Consider the following 20205-nt stretch of genomic DNA (forward strand, 5'->3'; position numbering starts at 1 on the left):
TTTTTTTTTTTTTTTTTTTTTTTTTTTTTTTTTTTTTTTTTTTTTTTTTTTTTTTTTTTTTTTTTTTTTTTTTTTTTTTAATTACCAAACGTAGAAAGATATGCTAGCTGCTGAATTTTTGCTTAAGTTTTCACGGCACTTTCACATCATGCTGTGGTTAGAGCTAGGGTTTTGGTTTATTCCTATTTCTAGTGAAATTTGACTCTAATAAAGAGTTTTTTAACCTCTATTTATTGCACTGTCCATCAGCTAGCTAGATCTTCTATTCCTGTTGTCAGTGGCAATAAGAAATTGGTGACAAAAAATACTGTTGTGGCTGTAATTTATAAACAGCTAGATGCAGAAGAAATGCAATTTAAATTTCACTGTGTGCAATATTCAGTTCTAGAGCTCTCTAATGCACAATTCATAGCTGCTTAAATTGTAGTCATTACTCTCATTCTGCAATATTGTTTGTCATGATAAAGGGAAATTACTTTTCTGTCAATTACTTCTGCAAGATTAGTTAATTTACACTTGCAAAGGGTATGGAGCAGCATCTCAGTTCCATGGAGATGTTTCTGAGAAGCATTTGGCAATTTAGAGCTTGGGGGAAAAGGTAAATGGAAGTCAACTTCAAGATGTAAAAAAGGGGCAGTGCATAAATCCCAAGGCCTTCTTACCCCAATGAAGAGCAGCAGTGAAGAGTAGATATGTCAGATATGTCACTTACAGACTGTTAGCTTTACTGCTGCAGAAAATTATACTGAGAACCTGGATGAGGCATGCTCATCTATGTTTCAGTACTGGGCAGCTAAGCTAGCAAGATTTGATATCACTGCTCCTGACTTCATGGAAGCTGTGAATGCAAATAATCTACATAAAACATCCAATCCTTTAGCATCTCCTTCTGCTAATATCTGTGTGTTTGTTTAATCCATGTTGGGATAGAGACAGCAAGAGCCAAGAACATGAGAAGGAATGTTATTTTTACTTACTTACTTGGAAATTCTGTGTGAATTTTAGCATGCTTGACTTGGATACCCACCTGAGGCATCACAGGTTCTGATCCTAGTACCATAATTTAAGGTGTTGAAGTTTGATGCCTGAAATCCTTGCAGGGGTGATGGAGTAACTGAGCACAGCTGTGCTTGAGAGACAATGCAGAGCTTTTCCACCATGCCTCAGAAGCCACTTCAGGAAGGTTCCCCCTTCTCTTTCCCTCATGTGTCTCCACGTTTAGATGTGGCACTTGGGGACATAGTTTAGTGGTGGATTTGTCAGTGCTGGGTTAATGGTTGGACACAATGACCTTAGAGGCTGCCTTGTACAAATGTTTCCACTGATTCTATGATTGAGTGCTGGAGCATCCCCTGGGATCGTTCTCACTAAAATCAGTGGTGTTCTCGGATGGAGCAGCAGCCATGCCTTCTGGAGGCTGTACAGTGTTCTCGGGAGTGAGGGCACTGGCTGAGGACCTGGCAGGACAGATCCCAGTCTGCAGGGATTCCCAACAGAGAACACATATCTTATCTTTCCTCCACAAAACTAGTGGAAAGACCTTTGGAAAATGCAGTGTTCATGCAAGGCCTCAGGTTTAGCATGAAGAATGGGCAGGGTTATGCACTCTCTCTGCCTTGCAGCCAGGCAGGGTTGCTTAAACCACCTTGAAGTTGAGGTCACAGGTATTTTTTGGTAAGTGGAGTGTAGACACACCATGTAGGTGTATTGCCACGGACTATGTGCAGCTGGCACAGCACAGCTTAACCTCTAGGTATTACTGCAATTAAAAATATGAAATAACAACAGCACAGGCATCCTTGACATTGATGCTTGTGTTTAGGCATGTTGGACTGTGCTGATATTGATATCTCGATACTATATTGGCATCACAGCTCTCACAGAGTTTTGCAGTGTTTTAAACTTGAACCCCTACCAAATTCCAGCAAATACAGTCACAAACCTTCTACTCAATACAACAAGGGACACAGCATCCTTATCTTTCCTCCCCAGCCTGAGCTGCCTTAGGCTGCTATTGCTGTGTTGCGGTGCAGAATGTTTCAAAGGCAGAAATTACACAGGAGGGAGTTCTCTGAAGAGTTTACAAATTGTTTGAGGGCACCTTAATTATCTGTTATTTCTGTTCCCATTAGGTTTAGTGGATTTGCAACACTGCTTAGCCCAAAACTAGACTCTGCTCCAACCACCCATAAAAACTGAAGAAAGTGTTAAAATATCAGGAATGTTTATGTTGCCTTTAATTGCTTTCCATTTCTGTTGTCTGGATTTTCTTTTGAGATGCATTTTCATTACTTACATCAAGACTACAATCCTACCTTGCACAAAAGAAAAATCCACATTTGTTTTCATGAATTATTATTAGCTAGGCGTAAATGTTGCAGATTAATAAATATAGGTGTGAGGACATGAAAGCAAGTGTAAAGATATAAAGGTGTAAATATATGTATCAGGATATAAAGATGCGGATTGGAATTTTTAAAGTTTCAACTTGAGACAGTGGCAGACAATGGCCAAAATTATTTTCAGGCATTTTTTTCTTTGGCCAAACTCTAAAATATTAGAGTCAGTCCCACTGGTTTGCTCAAAACCAGTCTTTAAATGCCCCCTGTTTAAAATATGCTTCGTTCATCTATTTGTGCCATTAAAATAACAGACCGTGGAAAGGGCTCTTAGCCCTCACAGAGGGACAGAGAGACATAAACCATACCAATTGCTGATTCTGTAGGATATGTAAACTATTGAAAAAGGTAGGGTTTTTATGTTGTCTAGATATGCTACTCATACTGCTGTAATTTCAGGACATGATGCAGTGGCACTAAAAAAGCTGTTGAAAAACCTTGAAAAATCCAGTTGTGGCTGTAAAGGTTTTGGGATCAACTGCATTTCTGATCTCTCTAATTTTTCTGGATAGAGCTTGTGGTCTGGGTTGCTCAGCGGTACACCTTCCTCCTGCCTTACACATTCCTCTTACACATGTGATCCCAAATTATGCATCTACCTTTGACACATGGATACACCTTTTTTCTTCTGGGAACCCACAACCAGCAATTTAACTAAGGTAATTTAATTTGTCTTCAAAACAATGTGTTAGGCATTAATTAAAGCAACTTAATTTGTCTTCAAAACAGAGTATTATTCATTCGTCCTACGGCATGAAACACATAGCACAAAGGGTAAAAAACATCAGAGGTACATGACTCTTACTCATACCCTCATCTTTCCCCTTGACAGCTTTTGTCCTTTCTCATTTTCAGCTTCAAGAAGCACTTGTGTAGAATTAGCACCAGTCTGTTTTTTCAGTGCTTTCCTTTGCCCTGTTAACTCCCTTCCTTTCACACACTGCTTCTGGACAGCTTTTCTCAGGTGACTCAAAGGCCCCAGTTTCAAAAAGCTTTTATGAGATTATGGTGTGATACTTCTCAGTCCTGAAAAAACAGAGATATTAGTAGCATTGCAACCAAGGTGTTATCTTTTAGATCCACAAACCTCTTTGAATTTTGTATGTCCTCAACTTCTTTTCACCTGCTTGATCACTTTCATAATTCTTATTGACTAACTGCACAACAAATATCGTCATCTCACAAATGCATATGTGGAAGTAGAGTATTAATTTTAAAAATTAAAATATCAGGCGCATTTTTCTAGTTTCCTAGTGGAACTACTTATTCCAAAATAGTAGCCTGTGATACATACCGGTTATCAGCAATAGAATGCTACAGAATACTAGATACTTATAAAAGGTAAGATTTTATAGAACTTTGAATTTTTTATAAAATATTTTAATTTTTTATTAATTTTTTGTAATTAGGCTGCATACATGATATTAATATTTGGTAAGGTAAGCCTTTTGCCCATACAGAATTTAGTAAGTTATTTTTGATTGATAGATTGTTGTTTCTGAGAAGGTGCTCACAAAGCACAAAAATATCTGAGTAATGATAAAAAATACTACGAAAGAAACTATTTTAGCTACAGTTCAGCTGATCCTTCTTTTCTTCTAATCCCCACTTCAGTGTTAGATATGAACACACTTCATTCTAGGAACTTGTGAAACACCAAAGAAGAACAGGCACCCCCCTGCTTGTTGATTTTTTTTGGTGTTTTTTTTCCTGGTGTTACTGAGTGTTTAGAGACTTGTGGGTCCCTGGAAAGCCTCACAGCAGGTAGCACTTGAGATGAACTCCTTAAAATCTGAACATACCATGTTTTTGTTTCCCCTTCAGAGTAACTAGGAAACCAGCCTCACCCCAAACCCTGTACAGGGTCCTCCCCTCAAGATCTTCTTGTAGCTTTGGCATTTCCAACTAGCAGAGACAAATTGCTATTGGTAAAAATATCACAGAATTCAGTTCTTTAGCTGCAGCAAGAAAGGTATAAACTAGATATTTCTGACCAGCAGTATCAGTAAGAGCTGACTTTCCTCTCTGAAACATGGCCAACTTCTGCCTTTGAGATGAATTTCAGGACAGAGCCTGCAGATAGCCACACAGAAACTGTCCTCTCTTTAGGTCAGGAGCTCTGGACTGTCCTAGTATGTGGAACAGGGAAATCAAAATGGTCGTGAGGAAGCCCCACCTATAACACAAAATAATCCCATTAGTCTCTCTGTGATAAAGACCTGGGAGTTATTTTGCGGAGTAGGTGGCCGTGGGAACAGTGTGGTTATCATCATAAAACAGAGGCAGAAACCAGAACTTTCTCCAGGAATGGGGAAGCAGCTTCCAGGAGTATCACCAAGAGCAGCATTTTCACAGCAAGAAGCCAAGCTTCCTAAAATGATTTCACCAGTAAAGAACACCACAAACATAAAAGTTTCAAGGAAAACCTGAAATCTTTCTGAGCAGGAGGAAAGAAAATAGGAGTAATTACATGCATTTTATTGCCTGAGATATATGTCAAAGGGTTTGATGAGGTGTGAAGGAAAGTAGATGGATTTAGCGGTTTTCTGCAAAACCTTGCATAGGTTGAAGAAACAAAGCTGAAGTTGGTGAAATACAAGTAAGACTGTTCATTTAAATTTTCCTTTTGGAAGGAGCTGCAGGTGAAAGCAGAACTGAGAGCTGGCAGGACCATCCTTCTGCTAGCAACATGCACAACTGCAGTAACTCTTTGTCTACATCCTTAGCCAGCCTGCAGGGATGGCAGCTGCATGTATTGAACCACATTCCAATTCCAGTCACACTGGAATAACTCCAGGGTCATGTCATTGACTTCAATGAAGTTATTCTTTATTCATGCTTGCTTAGCTGAGAATCTGGCCCATTCTATCTAGGTAGCAATATCTAATGGAGAAAATACTGCCAAATTAAGGGAACAAGAAGAACCAGACTCTGTCACGTGAAGAGGAAACATTTCACATTTTAAGGATTATAGAGGCCCTTTAGTTTAAGGACTTTATCAGCTCTTAAAGGACAGTTTACTGAAAAGCATTTCTGTACATGCTTTTTTTTTTTTTTTATGTCTCATTTGCCATTTTATAAAATGGAAATAAAATTGATTTTAACTTTATTGAAATAAAAATACTGTGATTTTTTCACCACAGAGCACTAATCCATTTTATATCTATGAGGAGCAGTCTGGATTAAGACATCTTCTATTTAGTATCTCCTCTACATCAATTAAGAAGGCCTCTCTGGCTGAAATATATTGAGTTTCATGATTTTTCTCTGTGGGAGCATTTTTTCTATTGGTGCCAAATTCAACTTTGTGAAAAATGCTGTGCTTTGCTCTGCTAGGAAAACTCAGGGTGTCCCTGTTGTAGTCACCAACAAATGACAGAGAAAGGGAATGAAGGTAAGGGAAATTTATCATCATTGTATTATTTACAATAAGTTCAGATTCATTCAGGCCATGGTTTGATGATACAGTAAATCTGACTGTAGAGATCCCAGTGCTGTATCACAAAAATCTGCAGCCAATGATGTAAAAGTAGCAAAATGCTATAGATTTACTTCAGCAGTTAATTTACTAAAGAAATATTGACATTTACCTCTTAGCAGGCAATGGACTGAATTGCCTCACCGCTGGTTGTACAGAGTTGGTATTGTCCCATGTTATGTGCTCTGACTAATGCAGCAGAAATGCACTTGTGTGCCCAACCTCATCTGGATGCTGTTTGTGTTGCTGCATGATCTGGAGGTGCCCAGATGGAAAATGAGTGGTGGTGGATCCACCAGGGATGAGGTTTCTGCCATACATAGTTAACAATAACATGCCACTTATTAACACTTTTCACATAACCTTTGGATTTCACCTGGATCTAACAGAATATGAATGTATGAACTGATGCAACACACTTGTGAAGAAACCAAAACATGAAGTTGCCTGTGTACTAAGGAAAATATATGGGAAATTAGGTAGGGTGTTGGATTGTTTCTGGTATCTAGAGAGTTTAAAACAGTTGTTTTGTTGTTGTTGGTTTTTTTTTCTTTTTTTTTTTTTGAGCATGTATCTCAGCTTTTGCTAACCTCAAAATGAATCAACAAAAGTTGCAACATATAGCACTTTTTACTCAAGATTGTATATAAAACAATGCCATAAGATGACAGAAGTCATTTTAGACCATCCTGTACAGTTCCCATAAAGAATTGAAAATATCATAAGCCTGGCGTTGCAAACTGCCTGCCTGTCAGGTTTGGGCTTCTGCTCTGGGAATCAACCCCTAGAGTTCTCCCACAGAAATCAATTTCATTATTCCCATGTGAGACAGAGCAAGTTATTAATGTTTCAGCTACAGGAATGATCCTCCTGTGAACTAGTAAGTGTTATTTCTGTAAATCTGCATCATAGTGGGCAATATTGTCTTAAACAAATATTCCACCATCATCATTAATTGGCCAGCTTTCCAACACCTGGTACCAACAGATTTTTCATCCAATGAGCACAGTGCCACACAATGGTAACAGCAGGTTTTTACCTAATCCCTCGCCATACACAAGCAAACATCAAATGTGCCTACGACAAAGACACATAGACCAGCCTGACATTTGCTGATAACTCTCAGGAGATTCTCCCTCACCTCTTCTGTTCAAACACATTTTCCAGTGGAAAAGATGATTTAAAATAATTTCCAGCTAGACTAATTGCATTCACTGAAATTAACATCCCCCTCCTCCTCAGTTCACATTTATTAGTCCAGCTACAAATGCAGCTAAGACTTTGTGAAGTTTTCCAAAGCAATAATTATTTAATCTTAAGAGAATTTGCAAAAGCTTGCTCGATAATAGTAAGTTATACAGATATGTGTACTTCATGCAAAGTTGCACACACACACACACACACACACACACACACGAAGTAAAAAAAAAAAAAAAAAAAAAAAAAGTAGGCGTTTAAAACTGCTGTTTAAATTCCACTCACAGTTTTGAAGTCTAAGCATAAAACTTCTTGGTTTGCATCTGTAGCTCCAAGCTGTCTGGAAAGATAATGCAGTCCATCAGATATCCTGGTTTTGTTTTCTTGCATAAAAATATCATCTGTCACAGGCACAGGAGCTGACTTCAAGGACCAGCCCCTTCTGCGAAGCACACCAATCGGGAGATCCTGGGAGCACATGTGGAATGCTGCTCGCCTGTGCGCCGGTCACGGCCACGGGCAGCATCTGCTCTATGGGACACGGCTGCTAGATGAACTCGGGTGTCAAGGAGACAGGGGGCTGGGGGAGCCCCGGCCCCCTGTGGGTGCCCAGCCCCAGCCCAGCCGCGGCAGGTGAAATGGAGAGCTGGTGGGAAGGGCAACCTCGGCTGCAGGAACGAAGGCAGAGCCTTTCACAGAAAATATCAGTGCCACTGGTCCTGCTGCACTAGCCATTAGGGACACCAGAGCCTGAGGCCAAGAAGTGTGCCTTGATCCTCTGGGCATTGTTCTTTACTGTTTTAATAACAATACTCTTATTTACCATTATAATAAATGCTTCTTTACTTTTTCTATTAATGGGGTTAGAATAACCCCACTTATGGCTTTTTGTTTCAAACTTCATCCCTGGAAAACCACGCCTGGGTTTTTCTCCCTTCCCTGATGCCACAGGGCTAATTGCCCACAGGCTCCCTGCTCCTTCTGCCTCTGCCATGGTTTCCCAGCTCTGCTGTGCAAGCTCCCCAAGTGCAGCTTTGCTCTGTGCCTGTCAGAGAGGTAATTTTCTTCTTGCATCTGTTTAATTTGGTGACATTTAAATGCAAACTGCTTAGAAATCGTATTTAGGGACATACGCCCACAGCTTCCTGTGTCACTGTGTGCTGAGCCCTCTCACAGAACCGCAGGAGAGAACAGTATGTCCATTTATGCGGGTTGGAAGTACAGCAGGAATGCTGTAAAAAACTCAGACGGTGCATAGGTGAGTGTGAGGAACTGGCATCTGTAGACCTGTTTTCACTCCTGGAAACGTATATGCAAGTCACAACATGCCAGGAAAGGAAACAAGTAAACATACCAGTGCAAAAGCCGTACCTACTAAAGACTAAGGGCAACTAAAGACCTTCCCACCTTGCTCCTCTCATAACCTCAGTCCTGGCTTTATTAACTCAGATTAGCTGCTTTATTCGATCAATTGCCTGACTTTGGATTCAGGGTGCAAGCTAGAGTGGACTGGTTGTAATAAAAACTGCTAGCTCTAGTCTGTGAATAATTTACTGGTTTAATTAAATTAATTTTGATTCTAAATTCTATCCTGATTAGTAATTCAGTAAAATGTCATGTTATGATGCTTTTCCAATGGTGGATTAACGAGGCTGATCAAAAATTTTGACGAAGTTCCTTTTTCCACCTCAAGAACTGACCAGTTTCTCAGAGGAAAAATTCCCACAGAAAGTCACTGAGACAGGATGGACTTCGGTCAGTGAAACAAGTTCTCGTCGCATTCAGGGTGGAATTTCCCATTTCCAGAGGCTAAGGCCTGCACACCCCAAGCAGGAAATAACTCTCCGTTAGCAAGAGCCAAGAGCCGTAGTGGAAGTGATTTCTTTCATCAGCCGCCGGCAGGGCGGGGAGGAGCCAGAGGGACCGTCTTCGGGGTGTGTAAGGTCTGTTTCAAATCCGCAACAAGGAGCAAACTTGTTTCCAGTTCCCAGCCGGGAACATTTTGTTCAGAGGTTTCCGAGCTGGGAGCGGCTGGGGCTAGGCTGGCCGGAGTTTTTCCTGCCTGATCCTGATCCTGCTTACTCACCCAGGGCTAGGCAGGGGGCTGGAGCTGGGTCAGCCTGCCTGGCTCTCCCTGGGGGTGGGACAAACCTTCACCCTCTTATGCTGCTGAAGAAGATGCACCATCTGGCAGCATTTGGTGGGAGAGGCAGAGGAAAAAAATCTTGAGCCTTGTAAAATAGGTATTTCCACTGAGTTTGAGATCTTGCTGAAATGATGCTGAGGAACCCGAGCAGAAACCCCCCTGCAGGACAGAGACCTGCTCACAGACTGCTGTCTCTGTTACCCCAGCATGCTCACTGGCTACCTACAAGCTTTCAAAGGGCCTAGCTTCAATTTCCGTTTTTTGATCCTGCACAAAGTGAAACCTCCCAAAGATAGTTCTGCTCCATCCAGCCCCTTGCCCACATAGCAGTGACAAGTGGGACTGTGAATCTGCACTTGCACATGGGAGAATCGCCTTAGCCCTTTGCGTGTTGGCACCTGCCATGGCTATGGAGGGGGTGGCACAGCTGGCCCAAATTTGCAATGAGCCTGGGAAGCTCAGCCTGCCAGATGGTGTTTAACATGCAGCCAACCCAGCTCATGAAAGCTAAGCATACACACATTAATGGCTGAGATTTAGCAAGTCACCTTACCACAGCAGTTCAAGATGAACAGTCCCTTCATCTCTCTCAGCCTCCTTACTTACCAATGCTTTCCTCCCTGCAAGACCTGCATGCCATCCATTAATTCCCAGCTCTATTGCGTCTCACTGGCAAGTCTTTTTCCTCAACTCCCAGCATGCATTTTTTTCCTCTCCTTTTGGTCCTGATTACGCCTGCCTATGTTATAAAAAGTTCCTACCCTCGGTATTTACAGCCTGCAAATATTTATAGACTTATCATATTGCCTTTGAGACACCACTCACCAAGATTCTTCACTAATCAGTTCCTCCAGCCCCTCTCTTCTTGCTGCTCTTTCCTGCATGATTTTCAGATTTTGCTTGGTTTTAAAAGACAGGAGATGGAAGTTTATTTATCTTTTCTTTAAAGAAGGGCAATAGCTGGATAAAATAAAATCAAATCATATTAAGGATAGTTTAAGGCAAATTTGTATCTGAACTGACCAACTCTTAAGCTTCATACTTTTTCCAATTTATTTGTTGCATTTTTTGGGTAACTAGAGTTCTATTGAAATCCTAATGCTGCAAAACTTTGCATCTCCTTTTGCCAAACACACTCATATATAATTTAGTATCCTGGGTAAATTATTTGGCTTGTGTGAAGCCACCTGTACATGCATGTACATGTGTGTGCAAACAGTTGTATGGTTGCAGCCTCAGGACAAGACCTTCAGCAGTACCTGGGAATCCAGATTGCACCATTGCTAGAGAGGTGGAGTCTTCTGCAGCTGAAATGCAGAGCCTGTGAGGAGCTGTGCTAGAAATACTAGTCACAGGCAGCTGCTGGGTCAGTGGTCACCTGAGAAGGTTGACACCTGCAGCAGTCTCTCTGTCTCTATATCTCCCCTATGTTACCCTGATGCCAAAGAGTAAATAGGTATATGGATAAAGAGAAATGTGTTGCAATATCCTGTGAATATGACATGTGTCTCTTCAACCTTTGCCACCAGACGCTGTGTGGTTGCCTATGGCACAAATACTACTTTACTCTGCTAAGGATCCCACTGGAATCTCACTATACTTACTAAGGCTTAGTGGGAGCTGAAGTAGAAAAAAAATAATCCCCAGACAGTTTAAATAAGGTTTGATTATTCACAGGAGAAGCAGGAGAGTGGTAAAAATTCTCCTGCATTTGTTGTGAGCCTCTAGCATTGCCCCAGACTGCTGTTTTCTTTTCTTGGATGCTCCTTAATCCAGACTGTAACTCGAGATAAGTGAAATTCTGCGTAGAAGATGAAGAACCAGAGAACAATTTGGGGCTGCCCTCCATCTAGTGTATTTTAGGTACTTCAAGGAGTTTGACTCTTTCTAGATGCTGGAATAACTGTGAAATACCGCACCTTTTGTATGAATCTCTCTACCAGGGGCTATTCCCTTTGGACCCTAGCCTGTCTGCAAGGCAGTGGCCAGAGAGAACAAGGTCTGTAATTTTAGTTTACTTATATTAGGGCTTAGTTTTATTCACATGAGTTACAGCAAGTTGTAGCAGTGCTACTGATATCACTTCAGTTTTACCATTTAAAGGTAAACAAAGGCAACCTAAACAAATACAAGATAAAGGCAACAAAATAAGAGTTTTAACAATGATATCTGTTTGTCTTTGCAATAGTTTTCATAGTCTTGTGGTTTAGGCCTGGTTTATGGTTCTTTTAATTTCATGAAATATGTAGCATGTTTTCAGTGTTTTTTCCAGCTCTTGAACTGATAGGCAGAATATTTTATCAAAAAATCTCACAGCAAGGATTTTTAAATAATACCTGAATTGAATTCAATACTATCATATTGCTCAAATGATTTAAGACTGAAAATGGGGAAAACAAATTTCTATCTAAAATCCTTCATAATTTAAACCAAGAAAAGGTATATATACTTTCTGACTTGTCCGATTAACAGCTAGTATGTCATATACTGATAAGTTGTATTTTTCACCAGATAATTTCAGTTAGTAGCTAAATCAGAAATTAATTCTAAAAAAAAAGATAATTAACTGTAAACTGCATAATTCCACACCCCTTCCCCCTCTCCCTCCCCTCCCCCAAAACTAAGGTCAAAGTTCTGGTTTAAAATATTTTAACTTTTTTTTTTTTTCAGTAAAGCATTTTTCAGCTGCATAAAAACAGTACTTTGAGAAAGAATCCACATGTTCAAGACTGAACTTCTGAGGGAAACTGTTTATATGAATCAGCTCAACCAGCTCCCCTCAACAATACAGCACTTGTGAAGGCGATAGCACTGTCCACTTTCCATTGATATGCAGCTATCAGTCTGGTGAGTCAGACTATAAAGCATTTAACAACTGTTCTCATAAATACCATACACCATCTGTTAACTAAATCAAAAGGCCACATGCCAATTTTAGTTTTGGATAGAAAAGTCTGTTTTAAAATTACACCGGTAGTCTAAGGGTTCACAAATGTTACCAAAAAAATTAGTACAGAAACATGTCATCCCACCTAATTCTCAAAAAGCACAGCTGAGAAGAAAACCAGTTTTGTCCAGTGGGACACTTTGGCATTGTATAATTTGTTCTCATTGCAAGTCAGAACTAAAGGACTTGAAAATTTCATTATTCATGGCATGAAACACCAAACTTATTTTTTTGAATATTTTTAGGGAATATGTCTACATTAATTTCTTACTAATTTATATTGAAATTAAGTGTTCTGACATTCTCCAAATACAAAAAAAATTTCATCTGAGTTTGCTGGAGTGACATGAAATACTTTGTTTCACAGCGACTGAGTTTGAGATTCCAGTTGGTGACAACAACACATCATCTTACAGGAATGCTTGCTTGTGCCATTGTCCCATTGCTCAGACCACACGCTGGTTTGGTCGCATCTTCTCTAACACAAGGAGGCCTAGAAGTCTCCTGATGCAGCTCACTCAAGGTTAAATCATGGGAGACTTAAAGTGAGGAAGCTTTGGACATTATCACTGCATTGGCAAACACTGCACACTTGGAATTCAATTTCTATAAAACTCAGATAACCAAACTGCTGAGGTTTACTGTCCTGATACAGAAGGTAATGACATTTTAGTGGGAAATGGTTTGAATGCTTATAAGGTACATTAATTAGACTAAAGAAATGTACCTGTCAGAACACACTTTTCCCCTTCTACCCATACATTTTTCAGTTTTCATTTTTCAGAAATAAACCAATTACTATCTAACCTCTTTCACGGAAACTGCCTCCAGTCAATTAGAGTCTGAACTTAAACTGGCTGCACTCCAGAGGTCACAGTGGGAGGGGAGGAATGGTGGAGGTGATGGAGGGACTGAATGTGACTGGAATATCACACTCTAAATCAATATTTAGAGTATAAAAATAAAATCCTTCCAAATTATGTATATCTCCTTTTCTCAAGTGAATGCTAGAAAAAAACTATTCAGAGGTTTCCCTTGGCACAGTTTTAAAACAAGAGCTACAGACTCCGAAGAGAGGAAAATTTAGTTCAACTTATGTCTGTCCTGCTCTGAGGTAAATGTGCCCTTCAAAGAGCAAAGGTTGCTTTCTAAAAGCAAGCAGAAAACTCTACATTCTAAATGTCCCTGTTTCTGCATTCTCACCCTGTCAGCTGGGTATAGCCCTATCCCTTTTCTGAAGATCAGGTTGACACGGAACAAAGTATTTTACAGACTTACATCTAAAAGGCTTCCACATTCCCCATACATGAACGATGGCCTTGAGATTTTGACATCATCAGCTTTTACCAGTTTTGCAAGGCACTAGCACTGTTTCTGAAAAACAAATGTTTTAAAAAGAAATACCGAAGTACAGAAAACTTGCAATGAACTCTGCAAAGAAATACTAAATCAAAACAACTTCCCTCCATTGTGACAGATGCTCTATTGCTGGTAATAAGGTCTTTAATTATAAAACTCCAGGCAGTAAAATTCTTGTGTGTTTATTTTCTGCTCTGTTTTTGATGGTTGTGCTGTTCTTATCCACAAAAGCAGCAATATACATTCTGGCTTACTTGAGACTGGTGGCTAAAGCAGTAAGAATGAAAATAAGGTCTAAGATTACATGTGCAACTATCAACAAAAAGGACAGCCCTTTTGTTTTCAGATAATTTCTGCGCAGAGTAGAGCTCTTAGAAATGAAAGCGGATGAGGATACAGAAGAGAAAGACACCCTGTTTCTTTCCTGCCTAATCACAATAGTTATACTGAAAGCAGAGGTCAGACAAAGTGCTGCATGGGGTCTACCCAAACCAGCCCCAACATTCATGAGGTCCATACTACAGCCATTCCCCAGTACTTCTGGAAGGTTCATATAATTATTTTTATATTCTATAACAAACTATTATTCATTATCCCATTTAATGTGGTGTTCCTGCTTCTTAGAGCACCAGGTTCTGTATCTAGCAGAAACATTCTGCAAATAATTTGTATTTGAAAAAAATCACTTAAATCAATTTGGTTTATGAAGTTCATTCTTAGAGCTGGACTTCTAATTCTGTCAGAGAATCAAACAAAATTTGGATTTCTCGAATCTGTCCGTAATATTAAAATCTTTTTTTTCTACAACTATTTTAAAGCCACTGAATGTGCCAGATCAGGCTCAGTCTCACCACCAGTGTGTAAGCAGTATGTGTCCTCACCATGCTCTGGGCAGAGCTGAACTACTTCTGCCTTTGATCCAAGTAAAAGAAGGGAAAGGGGATGCCTTAGGAGTTTACCAGTCCTAGGTTCATGCAGTATACTTGCCAAGATTGTATGGCTTTCTGGTTTTGGCACAAGACTGTAGCAAGTTCTTTTCTTTTTGGCAAGTGGACACATCTTGGCAATGGCACATTTCAGGCTTGTGCGTGCTTGCAACATTCATAGAAAATATACTGTCCCAACACCCTATGGGAGTACCGGAGGAATAGTAATCCTTATTTACTTGCCAGAGGAGCATTCTTAGGAATATATTGTGGGCTCACAGAAATGCTGGTTGGAAGGGACTTCTGGAGGTTCACCCTGCAGCTCAAAGCAGCACTATTACCAGCACTTGGGGCAGGTCAGCCATGCTTTTTCTAATTGAGTTCTCAGGACCAATTCCAAGGACAGGTTCCACCACCACTCTCATTAGTCTCTCAAATTGTTTCCCAAGCTCTGTCCTGAATCTTTCAGGACATAATATGGCCATTGTCTCTTCTGCAAGTGGGCATCTCCCACATCCAAGAAACACTTGAGTCTGTTGTAGTCTTTGTATCACCCCTTGGCATAGTCGTAGGCTGCTATTCCATCACAGTTCTTTTCATCCTAGACAGCTCAGCATCTCTGTCAGGTAATGGGCATTAGATTAGGCCCAAAACTGGATAGTAGTCCAGCAGAGGGGATAGTAACAGGCCTTGCAGTGGAGCTGAGGAAGCATTCTTCTTCCTTTGTGATGAAGGCTCACAGTTGGCTCATATTGAACCTGACACCTGGGTCCTCACTCTCTTTTCACTGGGGCCAGCCTGTTACTCTGCTAGCTGTTTCCATCACATACTGGTGGAGGTTCTGCCACACACACAGGGCTTTGCCCTTTTCTTTGATGAAGGGGAAGTGCTTACAGTAACACACAGAAACAGCATCATCCTCTCCTCTGGTTTGCAGGTTTGCTGAGCAGGCACTCAGGTGTCATCACTGAGGTAACTGTGAGCATATTGAGCAAAATGGGCCCCATGTCAACCCCTAAGATACTCTGTGTGTTACTGCAGCTGAGAACAGAACCACCAATTACTGCTGATGAGCCCAGTTGTGCAGCTCAGCCTGCTCTTCCAACCAATAGATACATCTTCAACTTCTGAATGAGGGTGTCCTGTGTGTCCAAAGCCTCACTGAAGTCAAAATACAATAAATCCATCACATTCCACTTGTCTGAAAGGAGAGATGGCAACTGGACTCAGTGACAGGGGTTTAAGATTGGAGAGTCTGTACTATGTGCCATGCACAGCAGTTCAGGCACTAGAATTAACTTTACTGTATTAACACAATGTTCCCCAAAAGCTAAATAGCTCTGCTTAGAAGAAAACTAATCTAGTGCCAGGGACTGTGGAGAAGAGAAGGGTACTAACATGACTGTCCTGCTGTTGCTGCCTTTGTTAGCTTAACTCTCCCTTGTCTCCAGCATAAACATACACAAAGAGATGAGTATTAGCTTTTTACTTCCCCTCCAGCTAGTGTACTGTAAAGTTTTCTGTTAGTCATTTTGGAGCCAATTTTCAGTATTGAATCTGTAGTGCTAGCCACAAACTTCCTCTAGAACTACGAAGGCTTCATACCTCTATAGAAGAGGCAAAACTGAGACATTCTGTCTCAGAAAAGTAGAAGAGTTGAGACTGGAAGGGACCTTGAAAGGTCATCCAACCCCCCTGCAATGAGGAGGGACAGCTTCAATTAGACCAGGTTGTTCAGAGGTCTGTACAGCCTGGACTTAAATGTTTCCAGGAATTTGAAGGACTTACATTCAGAAAAAGAAACAGAAGAAATTACATGGAGAAGCGAGTGAGAGATCCTGAGGAAGATCTCCTCAATACTACAAATGCAGGGACAGTCAAAGTCATAGAATCATAGAATAACTTGGATTGGAAGGGACCTTGAAGATCAGCTAGTTCCAACACCGTTGATGTGGGCAGGGACATGTTTCACTATACTAGGTTGTTCAAAGTCCCATGCAACCTGGCGTTCAATACTACATCCACAACTTCTCCAGGCAACTCACCACCTCTTCATTAACGTTGTCTTTCCTAGCAAGTAGGGAACATACTGTTCTCAACTCTTTCCAGTGCCCTAACAGAATAAGATCACAGAAAGCATAGGCAATTTTTTTCCTTCAGTTAGAGAAAGCATTTCCAGAGAAGAGAGTGAATGCTGTCACACTGGTGTAAAAACCAGACTGTGATGGTCATAAGAATAAGAAATTCAATTGAGTGAGAGAAAAAAGCTGCTTTGTTCTTAACATATCCCCTTTTATTTTCCGGAACTTTGCAGCAAGCTCATACTTTCTCTGTATTTCTTTGAAGCAAAGTTGTCAGCAATGGCTTCTGCAGCAAATTTTAACCATAGAAGACCTTGTACCAAACTTGTACAAGTTAGCACTATTTTCATTTGCATGCATATGAATTCCTGGTTCATGCAACGGTGACAAGAGCATCATTTCAACATGTGCCTCACTTCAGTGAAGTGATTCTGAAATACTCAAGAAATAGCTAGAAGCTGGGCACACAGAATCTGACATAAAGTATAGAGCATTAAGGTGATCACTAAACATGAAGAGGAGAGAACCGGAAGAAACAAGCACACATATTCCAGCACATAGCTAATGTGTAGACTGCTGGCCTTATTACAGTACAAGGGAGCACCTGGTGGTCTAGTGGTTAAGGACGCAGTGCTGTCACTGCCGAGGCCCGGTTTTGATTCCCGGTCGGGGCCACTCCCCGGGCAGATGGAGCTCGTTAGCCCGTAAGGCAATCCATCTACGTCCTGAGGACCTCACTGCCACCGTCCAAGCTCGCTTGGCCCCGGCAGATGAACCTCAGGATTAAAGGGTGGGCTCAGTTCCACGCACACTGTGTCTCACCTAAAAAATCCAATGCGCAGGCTGGAAGGTGGAAAGACCTTCCCCGGTTCTTCATTCGCAAAGACTGGCCATTATTACAGTACAATTCAGAGCTCTTAGTAATGTGTTATCTCTTGTACAGAATAACACCTATCAGACGCAGCCCGTAACTTGTAATAAGACAGGTGTACAAAAGGGGGAAGCTCAGAGAAATGAGGAGCGAGAGATGTTCGATTCTCACTCAGGTACAAAATGAGCAGCAATCACAGCACCCTACCCTGTAATCCAATTGCCCTTGTTAAACTACAAGACTGCTTCATCCTCTCACCTCCTGAAACAGCCTCTTGCAGTCTTGTTATAATAAGGCTACCCATCTGCTAGTTTTGTAGAAAAGGTAGATGTTTTATCATCTTTAAATCCCAGAACCACTTTCCTCTCTTGCTCTCTGAGATATCACCTTTGTATGATTTCTGAAGTCCTGGTATTAGATATGTATATATAGTAGCAAAAGACCTTTAAGATATCACAAATTCTTTAATGTATCATCCTTACAACCAAAAAGCCCTGGAGAAAAGACAATGAATAGTGAGAAGTACAGAAAGTAAAATACAGAACCCAGCTTGGGTAAAAAAGATGAATACTCTATTTTAAATGGGATGTATTACAGCAGTATGTGACAAAGCCAAATTATTTCATTTTGGATGGAGTGATGAGCTCAGCTTTTAAAGAGGATGGAAAGAGATAGCTAGATTCTTGGTCAATAGAACAGATCTTCTGGGTCTACTTCTCTTCCCACTGGAGAATTACAAACATGAAGGCAGCATTCAACCCAGATTTTATGACGTCTCTTCAAAAGAATGTCTTCTGATGAGGCACCTACCGATCCTGTGAACATGCATCTTTTTATCTTTTCTTACATAGGGAAGCACATCCTTGGAGATGCTGTTCTCACCAGGCTTCTCTTCTGGTATAGCAGGTGTGCAACAACCAACAGTGCTGTTTAGCTCAACTTGTCCTGTGTAGTAGAAGGTTGAGGGAGAGCCTCAGGCACCTCAAGTGTTGGCTACTGAATAATTTGCTGTAAGTACAACAGCACCACCTTGTGATACCTGGATGCCAGCATGCCAGGGGGAGTAGAAGAATGGTGGGAGTGAGTGGGCTTCTGGCCATCCCTAAGAGTTCTCCGTCCCTGGGACAGTCATCACCCTGCAAACCTGGATGCTCTCCCTCTCCATTTCTTACTGCCTTAACAATATGAAAGACTGCAGAAACAAATGTAGAACAACTAACCACTGCTATTTATTTGAGATGGGAGAACATGTAGTACTGCTAATATTTTCTGGTGCGTGTGTCTGGAAGCAGAATTACTTCCAGTGAAAGTAATTTTATACCTCCATCCAAAAGGGTGTGGCATTAGTAGCTATAAATCACCTGGCTGCAGCTATAGCCACCAGCCAAATGCCCATACAGCACAACAGGATACAGAATTTATTAAATTGGACTGCTGTAAACCAGGCAAAATCTTAGGCTAAGGCAGTAGTTTGTTTTCCTGGGTTTTGTAGTGTTAACTCAGGTTAGACAGCACAGTTTTGTTCTGCATAGATGATCAGCCTTTGTCTTCAGCAGGACCATTAAAAAAGCCAGCTCCATGTTATAGTTCCAGGGCTTAACGAAAAAACTCCACTTTAGACAAAAAATGAAGCTACTTTCTAATTTTTATAAAGCAACCCATTCACTCAGAGCCATCTTTCACATAGAGCTAAATTCCTGTTGCTGTGTAATTAAAAAAAAAAAGACTTTGTAGAAGGCGATTGTCTGGCAGATAAGGTGTAAAGGTCACATATAAAATGTGAAACAGTGCCTAGATGTTATCTGAAACGATGTTCTGTGAAAACAAAAATCTGCTCTCAGAGTCACGTTTGCAAAAAGATAGGTTGGCAGAGAAGAAGTCCTGAGATACTGTCCAAAAAGTTTAACATTTTTCAACTTACACCTGGGGTCAAATCAATGCAAGCTTTGGAAGTGCTGGATTAATTTAAATCTTATTCCAGTAATTACTTTAGGAATATGAAGCAGTCTAGAAAAGTTTAAAATATCACCTTCTACTCATTTACATAGCAAAATGAGAAACTGATTGAATCCTTGCCATATTTTTGAAACAAGATATTTTTATAAATTCAAGTAGTTTAGGAAAATATTCCAAAAGCCTGTATGTGCCTATGGCATAGCTCAAGCAGAATTTAGATGCCTGCATTCAAGTGAGTGAGTCATAACAATTTTGCCTGTAGCAAGCATACCTAAAAGGCACCTAAGCTGTCATCAGTAAAGTTATTTAGGCACCTAAAGTACTTCTAATACATATTCCCAGAGGCCTTCTTATCTTGGATGAGATGAGTGTCTCAGCAGATATTTTGCTTCACAGTGTGTTTTTGCATTCTGAAACTAGTTGGTGGGGTGCCTAAAATCCATTGTTCATCAGGGATGGTTACACAACACCTATCCTCTGCCAACACCACTGAGCTCAGCACAAAGCAGGGAGTTCATGTGCCTACTGTTATTCCAAAATCATTTGAATGAACACTCCTGTGGAGTGGTGTCCATCACCTGCACTACAAAAAGTTGAGGAACAGTACCATTACTGCTAGGCATCTTATTTTAACAGAATTATTAATTCACAAGCAGCAACTGAAGTGGCTGTGGGTTTTCAGAGCTCTCAGCTGTCTGAATATCTGAGACAGAGAGAGGGAACTTAAGACTCGTCCCTTGTTTCAGCATTTTCTCTGCATCCCTTTGCTTGCAACCCTGGCTGCTGTAAATCCCAAAGCCTTGTGACTAACTCTTCCCTATATAGGATAGCTAAGTGAGTAACTC

The 20205-nt window shown here is 40.7% G+C and overlaps 1 protein-coding gene across 1 annotated transcript in view; it reads right to left on the reverse strand.

Annotated features, from left to right (window-relative positions):
- The window catches only part of LOC114068538, a 126587-nt gene extending 119149 nt beyond the window's left edge, over positions 1-7438 (reverse strand). Inside the window, exon 1 of the mRNA XM_027904744.1 lies at positions 7360-7438. The gene's annotated coding sequence lies outside the window, so the exon portion shown is untranslated. The remainder of the gene's footprint in view (positions 1-7359) is intronic.
- Between the last annotated feature and the right edge of the window lie 12767 nt (positions 7439-20205).

The sequence above is a fragment of the Empidonax traillii genome, unplaced genomic scaffold (assembly GCF_003031625.1).
Source record: "Empidonax traillii isolate 1590-97213 ecotype Southwest subspecies unplaced genomic scaffold, ASM303162v1 scaffold1082:size189471, whole genome shotgun sequence".
In the NCBI taxonomy this organism is placed as follows: Eukaryota; Metazoa; Chordata; class Aves; order Passeriformes; family Tyrannidae; genus Empidonax; species Empidonax traillii.